This window comes from Podarcis melisellensis (assembly GCF_964234715.1).
Source record: "Podarcis melisellensis genome assembly, chromosome: 9".
NCBI lineage: Eukaryota > Metazoa > Chordata > Lepidosauria > Squamata > Lacertidae > Podarcis > Podarcis melisellensis.
Genome location: NC_138541.1, coordinates 48,633,137 through 48,656,918, shown reverse-complemented (window position 1 = coordinate 48,656,918; position 23,782 = coordinate 48,633,137). Strand labels below are relative to the sequence as shown.

Below are 23,782 nucleotides of genomic sequence, written 5' to 3'. Positions count from 1 at the left end.
CTCACTAACCCGGCTGATGGTTTCAGAGTTTGTGCAGCACACATTCTTGATCTGCAAGAAAGCTGCTTTCTTTCAGGACTTTTCATATTCTGCCCTAATCCCTTGGTAATTACAAAGGCTCTCTCTGCAACAATAAGCAAGTCTGAGAGGAATTTCTGTTGCGGTGCTTCTCACAGAAAAACTCTGCTTGAGCATCCCAGTTAAATTTTCTTCCCAGGAGACTCAGACTCAGAAGACAAGCCTGCAAAATGCCAAAACAGAGGCACTCAAAGGTTATCGTGGAAACCTGGGTTGTGACAAAACTTTGGTTAAACAGGAGTGAGAAAAGAACGTCTCCTGACAAAAAATTGTTCAGTCAGGACGGGGTTAAATTCCAATTCTAAAAGCTTTGCCACAAAGATGACAGCGCTTCAAAACATTTATTTAATGGCCGACAACCATTTACCTCAGGGCTCTTTTGTAACCTTTTCTGTGTTGGTTTATAAATAATAGTGTTATTTGGTACATTTACCTCAGGAGTGGGAAAATATTTTCAGCTTGAAGGCCGCATCCCCTTCTGAGCAACCTTCCAAAGGTCACATGCCAGAGTAGTAGGTGGGGCCAAAAGCAAAAGTAGGTGGAGCAACAAATTTAAATTTTACCTCAGCATAGTAGGCTAGTTTCTATTCACACACTCTTCTTTATCCTCCATCTGGGCAGGCAAGAGGCATTACCAGAGTTCAAGGATACATTCCAGCCAACCAAAAACATTTGAGGAGTCCTTGATCTTGGGTGGAGGAGAGTAGAAAGGTCAGACAGAGAGACCGGCAGCTCTGTATTCTTCTCCTGTACCTGAGGGTCCTCACACTTGCATGAAGTATGTGTGACCTGGTTAAGTGGATGGAGAGATTCTGCTTCAAAAAGCCCACAGACAAACAGCTAGGTAATTTTTAAAAGAAGGCATCTGAAAGCAGCCCTGCTCAGGGAAGTTTTTAGTGTATGATGTTGTGTTTTTGTTTTTTAGTATTTTTTGTTGGAAGCTGCCCAGAGTGTCTGGGACAACCCAGTCAGATGGGTGGCATATAAATAATATATTATTGATTATTATTATTACATGTTACACACACACACACACACATATGTAAAAAGCCTTCATTTCCTTCTTTCTAAATATAGATGATAGTATGTACCTTTCTTTGAAAGGAAGGGCAACAGAAGGTGCCATAATTATATTTTTATGGGTATTTCAGGAGTGGGCAATGGTTTTCCCCCTCAGGGTCTACATTCCTTTGTAAACAAGCTGGCAGTGGGCTAGGAATGCTCAAGAAATTTGATTTCTGTGAATGTAAGGGGACCTGATCCACAATGACTAGTCCTAACATGCAAATAAACATGTGATTATCCTTCAGATTTCTCACTTCTCTAAATTTAGCAAAATAGCTTTTGGCTAAAAAATATACAAAATTCCTGAAATAATGTATGATAAAAAACATTTCAGATGTATTTGGTAATGGAATACGGCTGTATATATAAAAATAAATTTAAAAATTGTCCAGTAGCACCCTAGAGACCAACTACGTTTGTTCTTGGTATAAGCTTTTGTGTGCATGCCAGAGGTATCTGAAGAAGTGTGCATGCACACAAAAGCTTATTCCAAGAACAAACTTATTTGGTCTCTAGGGTGCTACTGGACAATTTTTTAATTTTTGTATATATTTCAACTGTGTCAGACCAACATGGCTACCTACCTGAATCTAGAATACGGCTGGAACTTTAAAAAAAATAAAATGCTGGTACATGTGATAACAGGACAGTATGGATTTAGGGATGAGCATATGAGAAATTGACATGGACCAGCATGATCTGTCCTCCCTGCCCTAAATATTACTACCCAGTCAGCATTACTCTTAAGAATCTGGGTGCTTTCTAAGACTTTTCTTTCTCTGCTCAGGCAAGAAGTGATGGCCCCCTAAGTTCCAGAAAAGGGGAAGGCTTTAAAGCCAGGATTAGATGCATGTTCTCAAATGGCTGTTCTCTCTCTTCTTGGGCAGGCTTCTGAAAGACCAAGAAGTTGGTCACAGAACATCTCTCTCCACTCCAGCCACCACACTCAGTGGCTTCTGTCTGAAAAATGGCATTCTTTGGAAAGAAAAAGAAAAAAGGTACAGTGTGTGGCTTAGAGTGACAAAACTGTTCATAGCCCATCTCTTTCTATCTATCCACCAGCAAGGAATGTGTTACGCTTGGAGGGGAGCAGAGGTCACATTCAGGAAGTCTGTGAGCTGCACAGTGGATTGTCCACCTCTGGTTATGCCTTCCAATACCAGGTAAAATATAAAACACAAATCAGTAACACAGACTCACCTTCCCTATTTGCTAAAATGATTTCTTGTGCTTTTTGTGTATTTGGCATAGAAAAGAAATCACTTAATTGACTCGGACCTGGCTCTTCTCCCTATGTTAATCCCCTTTGGCTGCCTATCTGCAAGGCTAAGTCTCGAAGCATGAAAATCTGAGTTTTTCTATTATCTCTAAACTCAAAACCTCTTATTTTATTTTTAATGTTTTCCCATTTGGGGGAATTGATTATCTTTCACCCTCTAGCCGCAAAGAACATTCTAAGGAGTGAAATGATTTTAGAGAGAGTTATGTTACTAGGCATGGCCCACTAAATAGGTAACCATTTCCTCCCAATTATATTGTATGCTTGAATTCAACCAATTCTGCCCTACACAATCTGATTAATTTTTAATCTTGGAATTCAAGCAGCCTAAGAACATAGTTCTTCGGCATCTGTGGCCTTGTTGGTGAGAGGGGAAAGGTCAAGCTTATTTAATTGTATACAGTTGTGTTAAGAACTGTGAAATAACCACAAACAGAGAGATACAAACACACACATGATTGCTTCCAACCAATGCAACTAATTGTGGATACATCGGATTCAGGTTAAAACAGCGTACAAATTGTCAAATCACTTCATTTCTCTTATAGTGACTAGGCTGCTTCTTCTAATTTGCTGTGCTCTTGTGAAGCAGGATTCTGAAACCTTAGGGGAGGAAAGAAAACATACAAATGCTATTACAGTACACATTTCTAAGCAGCAGGAAGTCTGTAGTAAGTGTCAGATTGATCAGGATTTTACTCTCCATATAAACAACTGCTATCAAGTGTACCATGGGAAAAGGTCAGGCATTCATCTATGCTATAATATTTTTACCAATTTAGACTTAGACAAGACTTGATGGGGAATAAATTATTGAAAACTTTAAACTTGAACCACAAGTAGCTTTAAAAGCAGAACAGCCTTCTACTTTTACATCCTTTCCAAGGAACTTGGATTTGCCAATGTACATAAAAATATGATAGGCAAGCTTGAGAAAGATCCGCCGACATTCGGGAAGAAGTGTATTGGCAGCATATATACATTATAAACCTCAATATGCAAAAGTACCTATGCATATAAAACCACATGTAAGTAAGGAAGTGTGGATACTTGATTGCTATGAATAATGTGTAGCTGTTCAGCTTAATAAACTACAGGTTTGTAGAGGCGGACAAGACCAGAGCTCATTTTGCCCTACGTCTTATTCAGGAGTGTGAACATCCACTTATCAGTCCCCCAAATACCAGCCTGTTGAGTTTACGTTACAACACAATACAAGCAAAATGTAGCTTTATTGCAGAAAGGCCATTGCAGACCAGTTACACAGTGTAGGTAAAGGTTTACAATAATATAATCGAAGGTGAGTAGTAGCATATGTAATGGAGCATAGAATAAATGGTTAAGGTGCTGTAAATGTGGAGAGTTCAGAAATGCAGGATTTCACTTCCAATAAGAAACTGCCATCTAATGTGGTTATGTTGTTATTAAATCACCCTATTGTACGGTGCACTCTTAGCATTGTAATTAAGCATAGAGTGGTAAACGACATTGATACATCTTAAGAACACTCCAAAGGAGCATGATGCATTAAATCCTTTATAATCCACATGCATTAAGGTCCCAGGATATCATTTACACCAACTTGTTTAAACACTTAGAAAAATAAATGCACACAAATTGCACACATTTCAACAATTACAGTGAAATAAGAGGCTTCTATGCATTACTGATGTGAAAACTTGCCTTTCCAAAACAATATCTGACACTAAAAGTACCTGGAGTTTTACTCAATATTTATATGTCTAAATTCCTCATTATGACTTAAGGAAGAATGATAAGCCATAAACAGCAGTAGGCAACTTGTTTTAAAAATAATTGTATCCACTCAGAATGAATGAATCTGGTGATCAGTGATGTCAAAAAGACACTTCCACTTGCCACCATAAAAAGGTTACAGCTGAATGCCACATCATCTGCATTGCTTTTACACTATCACTTTAAAGTTGGAATGAGGAATCTGTGACCCTCCAGATTTTGCTAGGTCCCAACTTTCATCATCCCTGAGCACTGACCACACTGGCTGGGGCTGATGAGAATTGGTGCCCAAGAACATATGGATGACCATAGCTTCCTTTTACCTTCTTTACAGAATACAAGAGTGCTCTACCCTAGGACATTGCAACCTAAAATTCAACACTGCAAAATTATCAAAGTAGAAGGAAGTGGATCCAGGGATAAACACTGAAAAAAGATGTGATTGTTTTAGACAAATTTATTTAAGCTTGGTCACAGGCTAAATTGCAGTGGGGCATGGGACAAGAACTAGCGGTTAGGGAGCAAACAAGGTAGCTATTGAGAAGGGATCTGAAGTAAGGAAGCTTGTAATTCATGTTGATAAAGAATTCTTAGCGTAGAGAAGAAATCAAAGGATATGTGTTATCAACATATGGTTAATTTTCTAATATTTTTGACTAAGACTTTATAGATATGTTTTTAACTCTGTTACACACACACACACACACACACACACGGTGTTCCTGATTTATTTGTTTTTGGCCAACTTCCATACAGCTCTTTCAGTTAATTCCACTTGTGTGAACCTTTAAACCTTATAGTTGTCAGGACTCAAAACTGCATTATATACTAAGCCTGGCATCTTGTTCACTTGCTGAATGTTACCACGAAATGCTGTTCAAAGGCAGGAATTAAATGTTCTAGTGCTGGCTTGCTTTTTTTGTTTTTGTTTGGGGAGGTCAGTTTCCTGGTGGCCTCTGCCACAGAATCACCTTACTACTACTATCTGTGCTGTGCCTTCAATTGCTAACCTGCTCCTTTTGAATAGGGTGGTGCCAAATTGAGTCAGGTTCTGTCCCCTTGCAACATGTCCTGATTCAAATTAGGGATTGTATCCTGCCTCCACAGCTTGCTCTCTCTTGCCTAAGCAAGAAACATATTTATCTTGGAAAAAGGGGAAGCCTCAACAAAGCATGCAGACTTACTAGCCTGTTGAATATTGATTAAACATTGGGAGAAACATCTTAATGGTAAGAATAGTTTGGTAATGGAACCAATGACTTAATGCGGTGGTGGGTTCTCTCCAGTGGAATGTTTTGAAGCAGAGGCTCAACAGCCATGATGGGGCTATCTAGGTCTGAATGTCCTGTACCAAGCAGAGAGTTAGACTAGATCCCTTCGAACTCGATCATTTTACACCTGCCCACTATATTGCTTTCATTTCCTTCCACTGTCACTTCTTCCCTTTGCTGGCTGAAGAAAGTGGCTTATATATCCATGTGCTTCAGATGGAAACAAAACAGCCCCTTTCTTTATCACCAGGCTGTGGGCACTTTGCTAGCTTCTACCAGCTGGAAGAATATGAGGTGGGAGGGATGGGGGAGGAATTCAGTCTGATTATTGCAGTGGACCAACTGAATCTGATGCTCCTGAACTTGCTTGCAGAATGATTCACTTCTCCAGAAGTCCCCTCCAAGCTTTGGACTACTACTTATTTCAGCTTCCACTGGCATGGTCAATAAGCAAGGATAATTGGAGCTGCAGTACAACATAGCTGGCAAGTATATGCTTGGGGAAGACCTTCTTAGTAACCAAAGAGAATATATACAGACACAGCATAAACATGGGGCACTTAGCATTGCTAAAGCAAAGACTATACCCCAACAACAAGCTTGATGCAGCACTCGCCAGTAGTATGAATATGCAAAGGATTCTACACATTTACAATTTCTAGTCTGCTAAGTAACATGAATTCAGACAAACAAATATTAAATAGAAAGGTTATGAGAATAATAGAGGTCTTTGCCTAAGGCACATTTCTAACTCACATTAATATGAATGAAAGTTAACCATGGGCCAGAAGAGAAAGAATACATTGCTGTGTGTGTATGGAGTCTCTGAATATTTCATTTAAATATATATTTTTTAAAAAACGTCTAGTTTATCAGAACAAAGACTTCAGATTCTGTTTTAGAATTACTGAGGCGCAAGATAGGACCAGGAAAGTTCACCCGGCCATGTATATTTTACTGCAAACATGTCATTTTAGACATCTTTCAAAGCTGTATGTGAATATGAAAAGCAATCCTACTGAGGTATTCTTTGCAACTCCTCATTGACATATTCATGCAATGTAAAATCAATCAAAAACTGAGGAAGCATTTTATGGAAGTGGGGTGGGGGTGGGAAGATGGCTCCAAAAAAGCCATCTCCAGGATTATAAAATATCCAGTGTATAAAATATCAGTGGAAGCTGGCTTTTCTCTCTTTAAAATCTCAGCTTTAGATGAAAATTGAAACAAATATTGATTTTTTTTATTACAAAATCCTTAACTATTAATGGAACATTTCCCATGCCATGCTGATGGATCCAAATTAGTGTACCAATTCTTCATAATCAAAATAACATAAAATACACAAGGACTTTTTCTTCTGTGCTGCTAGGAAAAGGTTAAATCTAAACTGGATAAGGTCTGAGTCAAAATGTGGAACAGTACAAATCTGCCAAAAATCTAATGTCATATTTCTAGAAATGTAATATTTTGCCTTCTTGCATGTAAGAGTTTGCATGCCAGCTTTGCACTTTAGCCAGGATTATAATATTAATATAATGTGAGTTCTGGGGTGCAAAATATTTTGTCATAGAATTGTAGAGTTGGGAGGGACCATGAGGATCATCTAATCCAACCCCCTGCAGTGCAGGAATTTTTTGCCCAACATGGGAAATTGTCACTTCTCCATAATGAGGAGTCTTAATTCTAACTTCGTGTCAAACAAACTTTTTTCCTTCCACATACACAGCAGCAGTGGGAGACCTTTTTTTGTGGTGCAATTACATGCAACTAGGAAAGTGTGTGTGAATACTGGTAGTCTGTTGGCAGAGTTGATTGCGCCAGTCATTCCAATCTGATTATCACTCTACCTCCCAGAACAGTTTTGGTTGGTTTGGAAAGACACACATGATCAGCCCTGTCCACATAGCTAGAATATTTGTATACACTTGGTTGTTTGATTATATTTTCTTCATGATTGACTATTATGAAAGCTTGCTTTGAGGTTGCTTTTGGGAATCGAAAGCAAGATAAATGGTTTTATAAAGCAAAACAAACGTTCCTGGAGGTGAAGTGAAAGAGTGCTTATGTGGAAAGTCTGTGAATCTGGGATATAAGATTGTGTGGAAAGTCTGTGAATCTGGGATATAAGATTGTGTTAAGGAAAGTAATTTTAAAAGAATTATGTATACTTTGAACATTGTTTGCAATTGTTGTTTTAAAGACTGCCTATTTTAAACTAATAAGTAACCAGCATGTTTTAAATTTCGACAATACAGTCAATATTTTATAGTACAGTCATGGCAACAGGAGTTAACTATCTGCTTGGTTGCATAATGTTTCATATAAGCATTTAAAAGTATGTGTTCGTAAATAATCTAAGGATGCATACTATGAATTTTTTTTTTTTTGCCTTTTCTTTCTGTCTAGGTATAGTACACTGTAAACCCCAGTGTAACAAACTTTATAGCTTACCATATCAAAGTTTATCAAAGTTTACTTTCTTTATCATTTACTACTGTATTCGATCTAGCAATATTTTGGCAGCCTAAAATTACACTAGTCTGACCTTGACATTAGTATTCAACAGCACTGATGGAAGAATGACAGCTTCTCCATCCTAGTGGGTGATTTTGCAAGCTTTTACCTTCATGACTATGGAGTTTCTGTCAAACGTGCTTCCAGCTGAATGATCACATTCTTTTGAATTATGAAGTGGCTGCAAACTGTGCTAATTAGGTCCATATTGATGTCACTCATAAGGATTAAACAGCCTTAATAGCCTTAAAGTTATATAAATATGTCTAATCTTAATACACCATTATCTCTTGCTTGTATTTCATTTAGGAACACAATTAAATAGCTCAGAAAATGTATGCTCAGAGGTTTAAATTTGATTTTTTTTTAAAAAAAGGCTATTGAAGGAGAGATACTTTTTTAAAAAAACAACTTGCATAAGTAACAAATAACAGTATTATTAACATTGAGAATTATTAATAATAGTTTAAATAGAATAAAGGCCAATGTATCTAATCAGCTACCATATATGATATTGTCTGGCATGTTCATGGGGTTTAATTTTTTTGATGTAGAAGTTTGGGGTGGTGGTGCATGTATTGGCGGGGAAATAATTTCATGTATTCTTTCATGCCTTGGTATCCTCTGTTTGATCCTTAAAAACCATTCATGAAGGCAAGTGGGCAGAAGAGGAGCTTCCATCACCTCCTCCCCACTACAGCTCCTTTGGCTCCTGAAAAACCATACCTGAGAGTTGAAGGAAGGTGCCTAACAGATTTTGGGCAATTCACCCACAAGCTTCCCCATAGAACAACCCACCGTGTTCAAGATGGTCCCCTGATCCTCAGGAGAAGCTTTTTGACGGCACAGGGATTTCAGATGGGAGGAAAGGTGAGAAAGTCTTATCTCACTTCAATGAGCATTGCTTAGGGTCCAACTGCTTCTCTACCACTGCACTGACACCATTTTTCACAGCATGATCCCAGAGAATTTAAATAAGATGCATCATCAAAATCCAATGAAAAATAGGCTAACATTTTCTATCTTTCTCAATAGATGTTGGCTAAACCTCAGAAGTTTAAAACTGGAATGTATCAAAAATATGTATTATTGCTCATTCTATGACCCATTCAAATTGTGTCCTGGGCTAAGGGACCATATGTTATGCTTTGAAGCCAAGAGGAATTGAGTGGTTCAGAACATTTTTGTGTAAGTAAGGAGCATGCAAATATCACACGGTTTGTTCAACATACCCAGATCCAAAACATTTTTGTCAGTCAACCACTAGATAGCTTTCTATAGGATTCTTCCTACAAAGGTATTTGCTTTAAAGGTATTACCGTATATATTGTGTTTGCTGCTGGATAGGATCCTATATTAAAGTGTTGCCACAAATAATTTAGCACAGTTGGTAGTTCATAGCTGAAAATGATAACAATATATACTATACTTTTCACTGTAAAGAGAAACCAAGGCAAATATTATCCCAACCAATGTTTGTCACCCAGACACAGGAAGCAGGGCAAGACAGCAGTCATAAGGTTTAAAGGTTAGAGTATGCTCTATTTAGAACAAAGGGGTGTCTACTCAATCCTGATCAGCTGGCTACTCTAGGCACTTAAAGCTACCAGTGCTCTAGTGACTCAATCTGAAATAGTAATGAATGATGAAATGGTCACACCTCTCCTACAGTGATTCTAGTACAACCTTGCTGGTAAGAACATCATGCCGCAATTTTGATAAAGATAAATAAACCTTTTACCATGAATATATTTAATGGCAAACTGCTTGGTCAAAGTCATAAAATCAATTTATTATGTAAAATCATGAGATAAAGATCACTATTCCATCTCTAAACCACCTATATCAGCATAGCCCAGAGGATTCTAAGTTTGGTATGTTTTGGTTTTACTTTCTCCTTTAGGAGATACTTAGCTGCATTTTAGTGTGCACATTATTCCAAAAGGCAGCATAATGGAATAATTAATCATTTCCTCAGACAAATGTGATCAAGTTCTACTCCCACCCACCCAATGCTACTAGGGCCTTGTGTTCTTAATACAAATAAAATGGATATGTAAAAGAGGCACAGTGTAAACAGAAACAGACACTTGCTTCTCTTCCTTACAATCTTTCTCACACATGAAACTTTAAATCCAGTTTCACTTGAAATTTAGGGATATGTGAAATCCCGTCCAACAACTCTATAGCTGAGTTTAAGGTTCAGTTTTCTGCCCCAAATCCAACTGCCCTGAGCATGAAGCCATACTGGGATGAGTAGTGACAGAGCGATCATTAATAAAGTCTTAATAAAAGGTCAGAGATGTCATAAGCTCAACAGTTACCTAGAAACTGAGATGGTGGCTACAATGTAACTGACAGAGGATCTTGCCCTAGTTCCTGTCTCCGAGCTGATCCTGGTGATCACTGAAAGTGAGTGTGGCTGGAAACAGCCCACTGAAACAGATCTCATAGCACCCATAGCACATCCAACCAAAGTCAGGACCCTAATTGGTGATTTCTCCTAGCTCAAGAAACCAAATACCTCCCACATAACATCAGCAATCCAACAACAATTCAAGAGTTTGGAGGGCGACCATGAAGCATAGGAAAAGTGCCCATCTTTAGATGACAGTTGGCTCTTAAGAAATTCCAGCCTCAGTTCACTCCCAACCTTTTTTGATTCTATGGTTCTGTTATTACTGTTTGTCAGATTGTTATCCTGCCCTTCCTTCCGAAGGAGCCCAGGGCAGCTAATTAAAAATATCCAGAAAAAAGCATAGGACATGCAATCTAAACACACAACTAAAATAATTCCATGGTTAAATCCTGTCATCAAAATGCCTGGTCAGAAGAAGGCATCTTACATTGACCCTGAAAGACTTTTGTGGGTTGCCAAAGAAGGCTGAAACACAGTTAAAGCAAATAATAATAATAATAATAATAATAATAATAATAATAATAACCACCCTTCATCCGAAGATCACAGGGCAGTTTACACAATAAAAACACAAAAATATCTAGCACAGGAACAAACATAAACAACCCCCCCCCATGTAAAAGGTCATAGATTCTTTAATCTAATGGGAGAAGAGGAATGTTTAGCTACCACACAACCTTTTCCAAGAGGGAAACCTGGATGTTCTCTTCAGTAATGATTCCACCAGCCTAGCGCTCCCATCCCTTTCACCCCATTGCCATTGAAATCACAGGAGTGACAGCTGCCATGGCAACCCTACAGCCTTTGAAGTCCTTCTGCTCTCTCCTCAAGTTCTGCTGCTCTTTCTTCTGCACATGCTTTGCAGAAATCTCCCTACTCAGTTCCAAGTATCTTTAGTTAAAAGGATCTCAGATAGCAAGGCAGAGAAAGGACTTAGTATGAGACCTTGGAAAGACACAGCCAGGCAGTCAGAATAAACAGCACTGGTCAAGAAGGACCTGTGGTCTCAGCTGGTACAAGCCAGCTTTATATATTCACTACCTGCAGAGACAAAGAAAAAAGAGAGAACTGTGTCTGTCATGACTTGCTTGAGGACTTCCTGGACAACATTGAACATCTGGCATGCTACAGTTGGAAACAAAATGTTGCACTAGATTAACCTGCATATTTCAAAGAATAGGATTCTCAGAGCTAGAGAACAGTGAAAAGGAACCTCTCTTAAATATCTCTACTATCCAATTTGATATGAAGAGGGGACTGTTGAAACTGTATTTCTCAGCTGTATAAATTGCAGGCAGAACCTTTGGTTATATCCAGAAGGCTGTAAGCAGCTTTTTCAGAGCCTGAACCTCTATAAAGGTAAAGGTAAAGGGACCCCTGACCGTTAGGTCCAGTCGCAGACGACGCTATTAATTAACCACCCACATTAATAGCTGGGAGGCATTGTAATCTAAGAGTGGATAGTCTTCAGAATACCTATATATAGTGGGCACTAACCTCAGCTCTTTAAAATCTAGGCATGCAATATAGGATTGCAAACCACTATAGGATTGCAAAAGATATCGAACATAGGACATATGAATCCTACTGCCCACACTCTGCCTCTATCAGGAAACAATAAACATAATTAATGCAGCAATATCTCATTTTCTAACATTTTCTTTAAGTAATTGGAAACAGCACCTTGTTAGTCCCCAGTGGTCCTATAGTTCTAAAGGTTAACTCTGTAAGATTCACTTCAATTAGCAAGATATTCCTTACATCACATCAGACTCTCTTACAATTTCAATAATCAGACAGTCTTTTGAGTGTGCCAGCCCTGACCAAGCATGGCTTTAATGTAAATTTAAATCACAACAAATGTGCAGTTACCAAAGATGGAGTTTTGTACGCACAAGGTTTTTGAAAATAATGGAGTCTTTGTGCTAGAAACAGTTCAAGAGTGAGCAAATATGGTAAAGAAGAATTCAAGTGCAACCTGTGTTCATCTGTGGCACAAAAGGCTTGGGCATAGAGGCTTTGGGATTATAGCAGAGATGCCAAAGAAAGGTTTGGTGAGAAGAATGGAAATTAAACCTAGCAAAGTTGACCTGAATAGTGAAATATGTGGAAGTTGTTTGTTGAGGAAGAGAACAAGACCTTCTATCCCCAAGCAAAGCCAGAAAAGTTCCACAGAGCCTAGGCAACCTATTCATACTGAAAAATGTGGTCCAATTCAACTGATGTCTCATGAGGAAAAACAACAATGTGAAAATGACTTTTCTGCTTGTATATGTTGATAACATGATTTTGGTTACTGCAAACAAAGATTGTACAAAAAAATTGAGATTTTTGAGAATTTACATGCTAGATTAAAATTGATTAATTCAAATTAGGCATATTGAGAAGGGGACTGTAAGAAAAACACTGGGGTCTAATTTGCATCTGTTTATAGTACAGTCAAACCTCTTCTTACGTGTGTCTCCGCTTGCGTCCATTTCACCCAATGTCCTCAGCAAACCCAGAAGTAACCGGAGGGTTTGCCGCCGGTCGCGTATGCGCAGAAGCAGCACTCACCACCTGCACCTCTCCCAGGAACCCGTTTCAACCTCCGGAACGGATTATGGTTGCAGGTAGAGGTTTCACTGTAGTTTATAGGTGTATATAAACTATATATTGTAAACTATATAATGTAATGGCACCACAGTCTCTGCTGTGCCTTGTTCCAAAGGAAACAGAAACTCGGCGTAAGCCCTTGGATTCTCGCACTGGGTGGAGATGGGGTGTTGTGTAACACTATTTTAGATGCATGGGATGCATTCTAAACATATATAATATAACATCGAGGCCATACTAAATGTGTGAGGCAATCAGCTGTATTTTAAGCACATGTTTGCCCCTTTCACATAATAGCAGATGTATGTGTGTATGTAATGTACTTGTTACACTAGAAAGGTGCAGGCAGAAATTGTCAAGTAACCTTCCAATCCTCTTCTGGTTTTATCTCACCCAGCCCAGCTCTCATATCCAAAATGAACTAGGCAGACCAAAGCGAAATGCACTAATTTCAGCAAATCTCTATGACATAAATCTGAAGCTATATATATTTATATATAGAGGGTGGGAGTTAATTGTTTCTTTTGATTTCAGAATGAACACATCCCATGCATCTTGGGGAACTGTGGCATATGGTATGATTACTTTCCCCTGCAGAGTGACACCTTTTGTTTATATGGACGTAAATACAATGTATAACCCTCTCATGTGGTGTTGCCACAGCTAAACAGAAGACAGGCACAGGGAGGCTCACCAAAGCTTTCTTCCTGGCAGGGGTGTGGGAAGGGGTGTGTGGTGGGTGCAGCTACCCCGGGTGTCACCAGTGAGGGGGGTGACAAAATGATAAAAATATGAGGTTGTTTTTATAAAAAGAAATGGGCTCACAAAGCTTTTTAGTTCAGTCCAGAAACGTAACATAATGCGGCTGGCACTAGGCGCCTGCCCATCGCCTCTCCCTCAGCTGCCCTACAGCTGAGGGGGAGGTTGTGGAGAGGCTCCACGCAGCACCCCTGCCTTGGCTCGCCCCCAGTGGTGGAGCTTCATGCTCCAGCACCAGGGGTCGGAGAGCAGGTGGGGGCAGGGCTGGCTTACGTGCCGGGGGCGTGGTGTACATGCCAGGGGCATGGCACGCCGCTCTCCCCGCATCCCTCTTCTTCTGCCAGTGCTCGCCCTACCCCCATGGGTGGCTCTTCTTTCTCTGGCTTCATCCCCCTTCATTCTACCCTCTTGCCTGCCTATCATCTCCGCGTTGCTTCCATCTTCCCCCTAGTTGTCCTCCTTCCTTTGCTCTTGGATTTCTCCCCACTCCCTTCACTGCTGCCCACCCCCACATCTCTTTGATCTTCTCTCCCCTCGCCCATCCCTCTGCGGCATGCCCCGTCTGCTTTGCTGGAGGAAAGAAGTTGGAGGGCAGCTGCCCCGTCCAGTCAATTGCAGCAAGGGCTGCGTGCGGCTCTCTCCCTTCTGCCTCCTGCGTCCTCCTCCTTCTCCTCGCCCTAGGCTCCCTGCAACCTCAGCAGCAGCAGCAGCGAGAGCAGCCGCTGCTGGGGCATGACCAGGCAGGAGGGGCTGCGAAGGGGCGGATCTCCCAGCAGCACCACTTAATGAAGTGGAGCCCCAGCCGATGTGCGTACCACACTGGGCACCGGAATTACCTATAGCACTTTGGCTACTTCACAGGCTGTGTGGCAATACAGGAAATGGGACAACTGACATCATGGCTCATTCAGCACCAACATACCCTCTTCTGGAAACCTGAGCAATGGTGAGTGGAATGGAACACAAGATTTCTGGTGTCACTAAGTGGTGCAGGAAAAAGCCATGATAAAAGGCTCTCATCCGTTAACGGGTTTGCTGTGAAAAGTTTACTGGTTATGGGATGGAACATGTTGTTATACCGGTACTTTTTAAAAAAAAGTTAATATATTTCAAATTACCTGTCTCATTCTACTTTGGAGGGCCCTCATAAGCATAAATGTCTGTGCTGCAAAGTGAGATGAGTAGTGATTAAGACTAAGTAGATCTTGTTAATTCAGCAACACTTTAGAATAATTGAACATGAATAAAATGGTAACATTAAAATGAACTTCTGGAGGAAGTACATACAAATCCACATTAGCTGCATATTAAGTTCATCATGACTAACATTATTACAATTAAAACAAAGATGATAAAATAATGACTGGCTACTTATAATTGCGTTGTTACTATTTCTAATCTTACCACTAAGTAGTAAAATGTGTTGGTTTTTTTTAAAGAGAGAATGGGAAGACAACTGTTGGAACTTTCCTTCATCAGGAGTCAAATTCTCATGAACCTGCTTGATTATCAAGGTCTTAATTAGAGGCACTGCTCAGAGTGTTTCCATTCTCTGAGGTAAGATTAATGGCAGACAAAGAAGAAAATGAAGTTTCTGGTTGGGCTGTCTTGCGACTCTTCTGTCTCCTCAATTTGCCAAGGAGAGTTAGCTGAAGACAATGAGTAGTGTTTCCAACTCCTTGATCAGATTTTTGGCTTTTCTTATTTACTTGAAGCTGTTTTAAAACTGTTTTAAATGATGTTACATTTGTTTTGTCCCTTCTGGAATTCTAGAGTATGAGTGTTTCATCAGGAAAGGAACTTGTGCCCTGGGTCTCGACGAAGCTAATTTCTTTAAATGAGGGAAATTAGCAATAAGCCAACTTCCCTTACCAATCCTAAATGGGCTTGGCATAGTGATTTAATTGTGGGATCATCTGATAAATATTTGACTTTTTGCAGTTTTACCTTGAAGTTGATTTTGTCTCTAGGAAAATGACTGGGTACAGATGCCCTCCTGCCTTGACTCTGCTGCAAATATTTGCAACAGTATTCATGCAAGCAGAACCAAGAGAAAGTCCACATGGTTTTGGGTGGAACCAGCAGGATATAATAGTTCTCTTAGTTCTGTTTATGCGTACAACACTGTCTAGATCTTAACGGAGACGCTTCAAGAGCCTACTGCCACAACCACCAGCATGTTTAGGAAAGGAAAGGCAGTGAAGGTTCCTGGTAGAGGAACATTTGCAGCTACTGCAAGTTGGAATAGATTTGAGAAGCAACTATTAAATTACACTTCCAAACTGTGAAAGTTGATATTTGCCTCCTGCAGAATCACAGTCATGGATCATAAGCAATGTAAGAAAGGAGGCACTCCCTACATTAATACTGAGTGCAAAGCCAAAACAGACTCTCATCCTTGTCAGCAGACAGACCACAAAAGTATATACTAGCTGAAGCTTGAAAGATGATGTCTCCAAGGACAGCCCCACTTGGAGTGCATTGCATTAGTCTATTAGCAATGCATGGGTGATGGCAGAAACTCATGCATCCATATCCATCTCTGTTTAAAAGGTTTCCCTGTTGTAGTTTCTACCTGTAGTTTGGGAACTATTTCAGATTAGAATTACCTCAAGAATGTGCATACCTCGAGATATATAGGCAGATCTCACAAGAGTGGAAGCTGGGATATTGCTGGATGAGAAGTTTTTTAGATTATGTCACAGCACAACATTATTTGGAGGGAAAAAATAGTGGCAAGCGGGGCCAAGGCAGAAGTGAGCAAATGCAACAAACAAACAAACAAACAAACAAACAAAGAAACACCTATATTCAAAGCCTTAAATGCTTCTACAGTCCTTGAAACAGTGATGGATTGAAATGTGAAGAGCTAAGCATTATAAGAAAAGCCAATATTAATGTGATTTCAGATAAACATGTATTTGTAGATTACTATATATCCGCGGTTCACATAAATGTCTGTTCTTTATATCTGCTTTATGTCAGTGATGGCAGAAATATAGAAGTCAGTCTGTTAGTATAAAAGGTGACATTTTTACATGGCTTTTTCATGATACCCCAAGCCTATACACATCTACTTGGAAGTAAGTGTGCTTGGGAACTGCTAAAAAGATCACTTGGGTATTGCTGAATAGCTAATGATGGAGATTCACAGCTTCTTTGTGTGAGATTTTTCCTCATCTGACATATTTGGGTCAAGAGCACTGAGAGCTAAAGTTCAAACACAGGTCAGCGCTGTTTGGTAAATCCTGGAAACTGACATAACCTGTTCTATCACTTTAACCTCTAAGACTTCTGGCTCGGCATACAGTTGTACATTGTGTGTGGTATTAACAGTGTTTGACCCATGCTCTCAAAGCTGGACACTTTCAGGTGTCTTCATCATTAGTTTACACAGGTCACTGCTGAACCAAAATTGATTTAACCTTAAATTGGCCTGTGGTGTCTGTCCTGAAAATGTAGGTGAATGGCTGGAGACACCCACAGGACGTTATGTTAAGTTGCAGCGCTTTGAAGATGGCAGTCATGTCCAGTAAAATGTCTGAAGGCAGAGATCTATTTTAGATGCATACGACATGTACTTGGCCATTGTTGTTTTGTGTTTGCCAAGCCAGTTTCCTTTGACTGCATGGGCTTCTGCTTGCCTTCTGCTCTCTTACATTTCTCCATCAGACAGGCAAGGTTATTTTTTAGCTTGTTTCTGACCTCTCTTGGTGGGTAGAAGGATAAATCTCACTCCGACTTCTCATTGAGTATACCTTGATGTTATTCCTACTCAGTGCTTTTTTTAAAAAAATAAATGTTTAGAGGTACTCTCATTTTCCTATTCATATTGAAATACTGCCGCTCAATGAGGCCAAATTTAGATTCACAAAATGTTTAGGGTTATGTGTACCCCTGCATCTCCCCAGAAAAAAGCACTGTTCATACTTATTTTACAGTGTTATGTGTGCACAGTCCCAGCTTTGGATCAGGCTGAGGAATTGTGTATACAACAACCAATTTTTATGTGTTACTCCCCAGTTAGAGCATGAATATATAGCTCAAATTGCTCAGCAGACCACATTTTCATTTCATTAACGTGAAGGTCAGATTGCTCACTCAATCTTTTTTGGTACAATTTTAATTCAATGCTTAATTTTTTTTTCTGGTATCATAATTAAATTTTGGGAATACTCTTGTTCTTCTATACAAACTATAGGGTTTTCTGTTTACACCCTGCGTCCCCCAGGGATGTTCCCTCACTATTTGCCATTTTACTGTCCATTGGTCTTTGTAGCAATCACATTTACACCTTGCGAAAGTGTCATTGCAACAGATCACAACCATGGTACTTTTAGCAGCATGAGCTTCTGCCTAGTTTTTCCACTCTGCTCAGACATTAAGTACAGGTGTTCCTGGCAATCACTTTCAGAATGCTAACCTGCATAACAGCACATTTCAAATGCTGCAACAACACTACTAAAAGGCTGGCAGGAGATAAAGACGAGGATGAGAGATGGGAAGGGAAAGCAGGCATGGGCAAACTATCACCAATGCAAGCCTCCTAAAAATCAAAGTATGCTCAACAGTTAACAGAGCTCTGAGCTGCAGTGCATTAGTTGGGACTGCAACAGTGTCTGAAGAAACAGACCAGACCATTCTCAATCATACATATTATGTTTGTATAGTGCAGGGGTTCCACATGGATGCCTGTCTAACTTTTTTGAGGTGGTTTAAGAACTGTAGGAATCAGGAATCTATCTAATCTAGCATCTGTATGGGCTACCCATGCCGCACCTCACCCAAGTCCAACCAGATGTGATGTAAATAGTAGCTACAAGGGGGTCCATGCAAGAGGTAGTGTCTGCAATGATGGAACATGAGAGTTTAACAGTTCCGCCACATCATGGTATAGCCAAATTTAGTCACTGATGCTGCTATTTGTGGACAGTTTGCCTCTGTTCGCAACAATGGTGCGTTACTTTTACCTTTCATGCATCCTTTTTAATATGTCTGGATAAGGAATGAAGGGGAAAGTTGTACTTCTCCTCTGTGCATGTATTAACTGCATTGGCAACACAGTCTTTTAACTACATGGATGCCGGTATGTAGCTCACATATTCCTTTTTATGCTTTTGATTAGTATGTAAAAGGTGGGGCAGAAGTGTAGGAAGGTCAGGTGGTACCCGGTGCGAAAGATTTCTTGTCACCGCCCCCCAACATTGATTTTTTTTTTTGCCTGCAAAAATAGTTTTACATTATTTCATATTTTCTTACAAAGGAATGTGGATTATGCGCCTCTGATAACAAGGAGATGACTGTGGACAGATACTTCAATCTACAGGATGGACTGTGTTTTGGCTTCACTGAATTGAAATTTCAGCCTTCATGACATAAGAAAACAGCCAAGTAAACAGTTATTTTCATGGAGGAGGGTCAAGATATTAACTGATAAGCATGAAATTTCTGATATAGCTATATAATCCCTAGTGTAGTAAGATAAGACCGTTGGAGCAGGCATTTTCAAAAAAAGGGTTTTTTTATGAAGCGCCCTAGTAGGGCAGTAATTGTTCCTTTTTGAGCCCTCCCCCCGCCCCCTTACTACGCCCCTGGGGTGGGGAAGTTGAAAATCTTCCCTGTAGTGAATTCAATACATTTCTGATGCAGGGCCAGCACATGCTTTCTGCCAAAGAACACTTACCCATTTGTGCCCTTTTGCAAAACACAGGAAGAGAAGTTCAAGTCACACATCCTCCATTAGCACTTTCAAAGTAATGCGTGAACTTGCTCTAAAACTTTATTGTTACAGCCAGCTTTAGATGTCAAAGCGAAACCAGATAGAGATAATTAAAGCTCATGGCATGCATTATATTATTTAGTGGATACATTATTCTGTGGGTTTATCTGGTTTTGCTTTAAAAGCATTGTAAGTACCAATCCAGAACCTTCTAAATAAATACATACATAAGGATTGATTAAAACGAGTAATCAGTTTTGCAGCTGCGAGTGTGACATCAATGACTAATTTGCAAAGATTATAACATTACATCTACTTAATTTTAGATCGTTGTTAACAATGCAGAAATCCAGTGAGAGCTGCCAAAGGGAACACTTTTAGTTTGGGCACTGAATTAGCAAATTTGGTGACCCAAATGCAACATCTGGGTTAAAGAGTGACAAATGTAATGATTCCTGGGGTTCTTAAATGTCAACATGACTCTTGGCAGTTATGTCTGAATTGATATTTGAAGAGGCTGACCTTGTGAGCCAGGATAAGAAAGTAGGCGTTTTAGAAAGGGAAACACAATCTTTTATTATATAGGCTGGGATTTGCTGCTATTGTAGATGGTTAGCAATAAAACAATTCAAGATCTACAGTGGCAATTATTCCCTTATCATCATACAGAACCATTCTGAATTCTGGATTATAAATCACCTATATAATATTTTAAAAAGAGAAGGATGTGGCATTTATTGGGGGATGGTAAAAAATACATGCAACACTTACCGCAGAACCGAAGATTTTGCTTTATCTTTATCTTTTTGTGTGTGTGGGCAACATCCCTACCATCTCCAGAATAATTGCAATCATCTCACATCACTTGCCACTTTGCATTTGTCTGTATTTCGTATTCATTGCTGAATGATCAGTGAATCAGTGTCCAAGGCATTTTTGTGGCAGATTTATTTAAATTTATTGAGCTCTTTAACATCTATCTAGCCTCAACTACAATAAGCTCTTTATGAATTCCACTTTCCTTGCTCATAACTAAAAGAGGACATTGCACAAGGAATAACAAAACTACAGGCTATGAAAAGGATTAGGAGAACCCTATGTCAAAACGGACAAAGAAAAGCTGGTATTATGCTGTAAAAATAATGGCTTCTCTGTCTCATGGGCAAGGAGAAATAACTTTTCCGCCACATAATAAATTTATTAACCTTCCCGACCTCATCATTCCCACCTTAACTGAGATACAGCATCAAAGACAAGAACATCTGTTTGACAGCAGCATTTTCAAATCTATTCAGCTTGTTAACAGGCACAATGGCTACAAAGTCTGTAAAAGTTACTGCATCAGCACCACCTTGTGGGAGTTTTCAAAAACTGCTAAATCGAATTGTACCACTTGGTTAATAGCGACAGCTAGATGCTGATGCCTACAGACTTTCATAAATGTATTGGAACTGATTCTTGAAGGTGTTGATATTTTGAGCTCAGATATGCAGCATTACTGAGCCACATGTAGAGTGCTAGGTGAGGACACAATTTATAATCATCTGCAAATAGCTCAAACCCATCCCCATCTTTCTTACTATCACTCATTATCACAAGTGATCTTATCTTTTTTGATTTTATGCATCTATATTAAGAACATAATTGTTGCTTTGCTAGATCCTAGCCAAGGTCTATCTTGTCTAGCATTCTGTTTTCTACAGAGAGATGACTCTGCCTGCTGAAGTAGAGGACTTGGAAGCTCTGGCTTCCCCCCATTGTTTCTCCGCAGCATCTGATAAGCAGAGATATACTTATTCTGCACATGGAGGCTCAATTTAGCTATTATAACCTTGGTGAATCTGTCTAATCCACATACCTATCTGCCACTTTTTAAAAATCCATTGACTTTCGGGGGGGGGGGGGAGGAACAGCTTTCATGAACCAGTTGCTGAATCTCGGTTGCTGTCAGAGTTTGATTTAGAGTATTGTACAAGTATATTCCTGTTACCCGTCTGTGAGTCCCCTCTAGCCATTGTCTGAGTTTGCTGTCACATCATGGAATAATCATGAACATTTCAATTGTCAAGATGAGTGTGTCAGCAAAGTAGAACCAACACTGTAGCTTCTGCAATGGAAGTGGATAGTCAGATTAGCCAGCATTAAATCTGCACACAGGACCAGAGAATGGTGGACAATTACAGGAGAGAAGATCACAATGAGAAGAGGGACCTGAAGGAAGGTGGGTGAAGGGTCATAAAATCAAGTGGCAGAAGAAACAGGGAGGTTGGGGTGGGAAGATGAAGGAAATAAGAACAGTGGGGAAGGAGCATAGGAAGATCAGTAGTACAGCATTTGCCAGGAAGCCAATTTCCAGGTAGGGCTGGGAAAGAAACCTGCCTGAAGCACCTGTAGCGTTGCTGCCAGTCAGGGTTAACAATGCTGAAGTAGGTATCCCAATGGTCTGACTCAGTATCAGGCAGCTTTATGCTCCTGATAGATGCAGCAAGCAGCTAGGCTATAAAGCCAGAGGAGAGGAAGGGAAGAAAAATAGGTTTTACTTGTGGAGCCTACGAAGAAAAGTTCCTAAAAGCAAGTGGATGAAGGAAAGAGGGAGGTTCCAAGACTCGGCAACCAATAGCCAAAACTAGGAATAAGACTGGTTGTGTAGCGCTGCCACGAAAGAGACCAACAAGTAAAGAATGTTTCAGTATCGGTGTCAAAAGCACAGTGAGCATATCTAGAATTCACATGCTGGTTCAGATGTCCATCTCCCTGCGCATCGTTCAATTCAGGAAGCAACGTATGATTTCATAAACAATAACATTAGCTTTTGTGCCCATTTTTATACATCATATGGATGTCCAGAAAGAGCTATCATTTCTTAGCTCATTTAGTTAGTTTCTCTCTCATAGAACACACACACACCTGTTCACGCAGACAGGATTAAAAGGCCAATATTGCTACCATTGGATTATGAGTCTGCTAGAGCACAGGCTGTTTATAGAAGGTTTAATCAAAGCCAGAGTGTAAAGGAAATTGGTCAATGCAGGTTTTACCGCTCCTCTCGTTTTGGTGACTGACATTCCCCTTTTTGATGGATTTATTTTGTTTGTAGCAAATGAGGCTGCCCTTTCTCCATGAGCTTTCTCAAAAAGCACCACAAAACAGCAAAACATAAAACCCAATGAATGCTTTAAAAAGGAAGACAGAGATTTTATCAACAAGTACAATTATAACCACAAGATCTATACATCAGACCATTCCAAATCCATCTCTCACCAGATGCCTTTGAGCAGAAAAATGCAGATGTGGATAAAGCTTGCCAAAACCCAGACTTCTATAAAACAAGGAAGCTGCATATTCCAAAGCTAGAAAATGTGTACACACACACACACACACACACACACAAACGTCTGTTAGAAATCTGCTTCCTATTTAAAACTGGGTAGGAAAAAGGGGGAAATGATAATATTTCTTCTGGTTTTCAGTGCTGGGAAAGAAGTGGTCACACAGACAACCAAGTTAGAGATATCAGGTTTGCTGAACATAGAACAGCTGGTTCTATAGGAAAATGTAGCCGACTGGTACACATCAATTACTGCTTCAGCAGGCTTCTGACATCAGGAAAATATTATGAGCTCAAACTAGAGAAAGGTATGCACATGAAAATCACACTAAAATCATTTCCAGAAATGTGGATGATATTTTATTGGTCGCAATCCTGCCTAGCTGGTTGTGTTTATAGTTCATTGAATCTCGTGGGACAAAGGATCTCTAACTTTTGAATGTGTGAGGTGTTAATACACAGATCAAAGAGACACTTTAAAAACACATTTGCAGGGATAGCACACAGCTGTATACATGCCTAGGTTCTTAATGAAAGTATGTACTTGGAACACAACCCGTTGTGTAGTCAAATATACTTCCACAGGCTGTAGAAGTGTGCTTAACTCTTGTGTTGGATTGTGACCCTGTTTCTCTACTAATCCTAAACAGGATTTCCAAAAAGATGGAATCATGAAGCACTTATTGACAAGGACACTGCAAAAGGAAATACAGTAGCATTGTTACTGGCTTAGTAACAGTTCCATAGACAGATCAAAATCAGGTGTCAGACTGCCATTCTTACAGGCAGAGCAAAGGCATAACTTTAATAAATAACAGCTTCAAAAAAAGCACTTACTAGTTTTAGATTCCAGAAACTATAGTTTTGGGCAATAGAGACTATATTGCAACTGTTAGATTGGGTCAGCAAACAACAGCTCAAGTGCAAACTCATGAAAATGTACTTTGCATTTTACATTCATTCTGCCTAATTTTCCAAGCTTTATTCCACACGGATG

The 23,782-nt window shown here is 39.7% G+C and overlaps 1 protein-coding gene and 1 long non-coding RNA gene across 5 annotated transcripts in view; one reads left to right on the top strand and one right to left on the bottom strand.

The window, feature by feature from the left end:
* Window positions 1-23,782, bottom strand: part of TENM3 (teneurin transmembrane protein 3) — a 1,264,289-nt gene that overhangs the window by 921,043 nt on the left and 319,464 nt on the right. The window lies entirely within an intron of this gene.
* Window positions 778-9,342, top strand: LOC309378245. Of its 3 annotated transcripts, none has more exons than XR_014171933.1 (4): window positions 778-856; window positions 2,031-2,306; window positions 5,822-5,933; window positions 8,620-9,342. It is a non-coding gene; the product is annotated as an uncharacterized lncRNA (long non-coding RNA). The 3 variants fall into 3 exon arrangements; XR_014171934.1 differs by having other exon boundaries at window positions 837-976; window positions 2,206-2,306; XR_014171935.1 differs by lacking the exon at window positions 778-856 and adding an exon at window positions 877-976.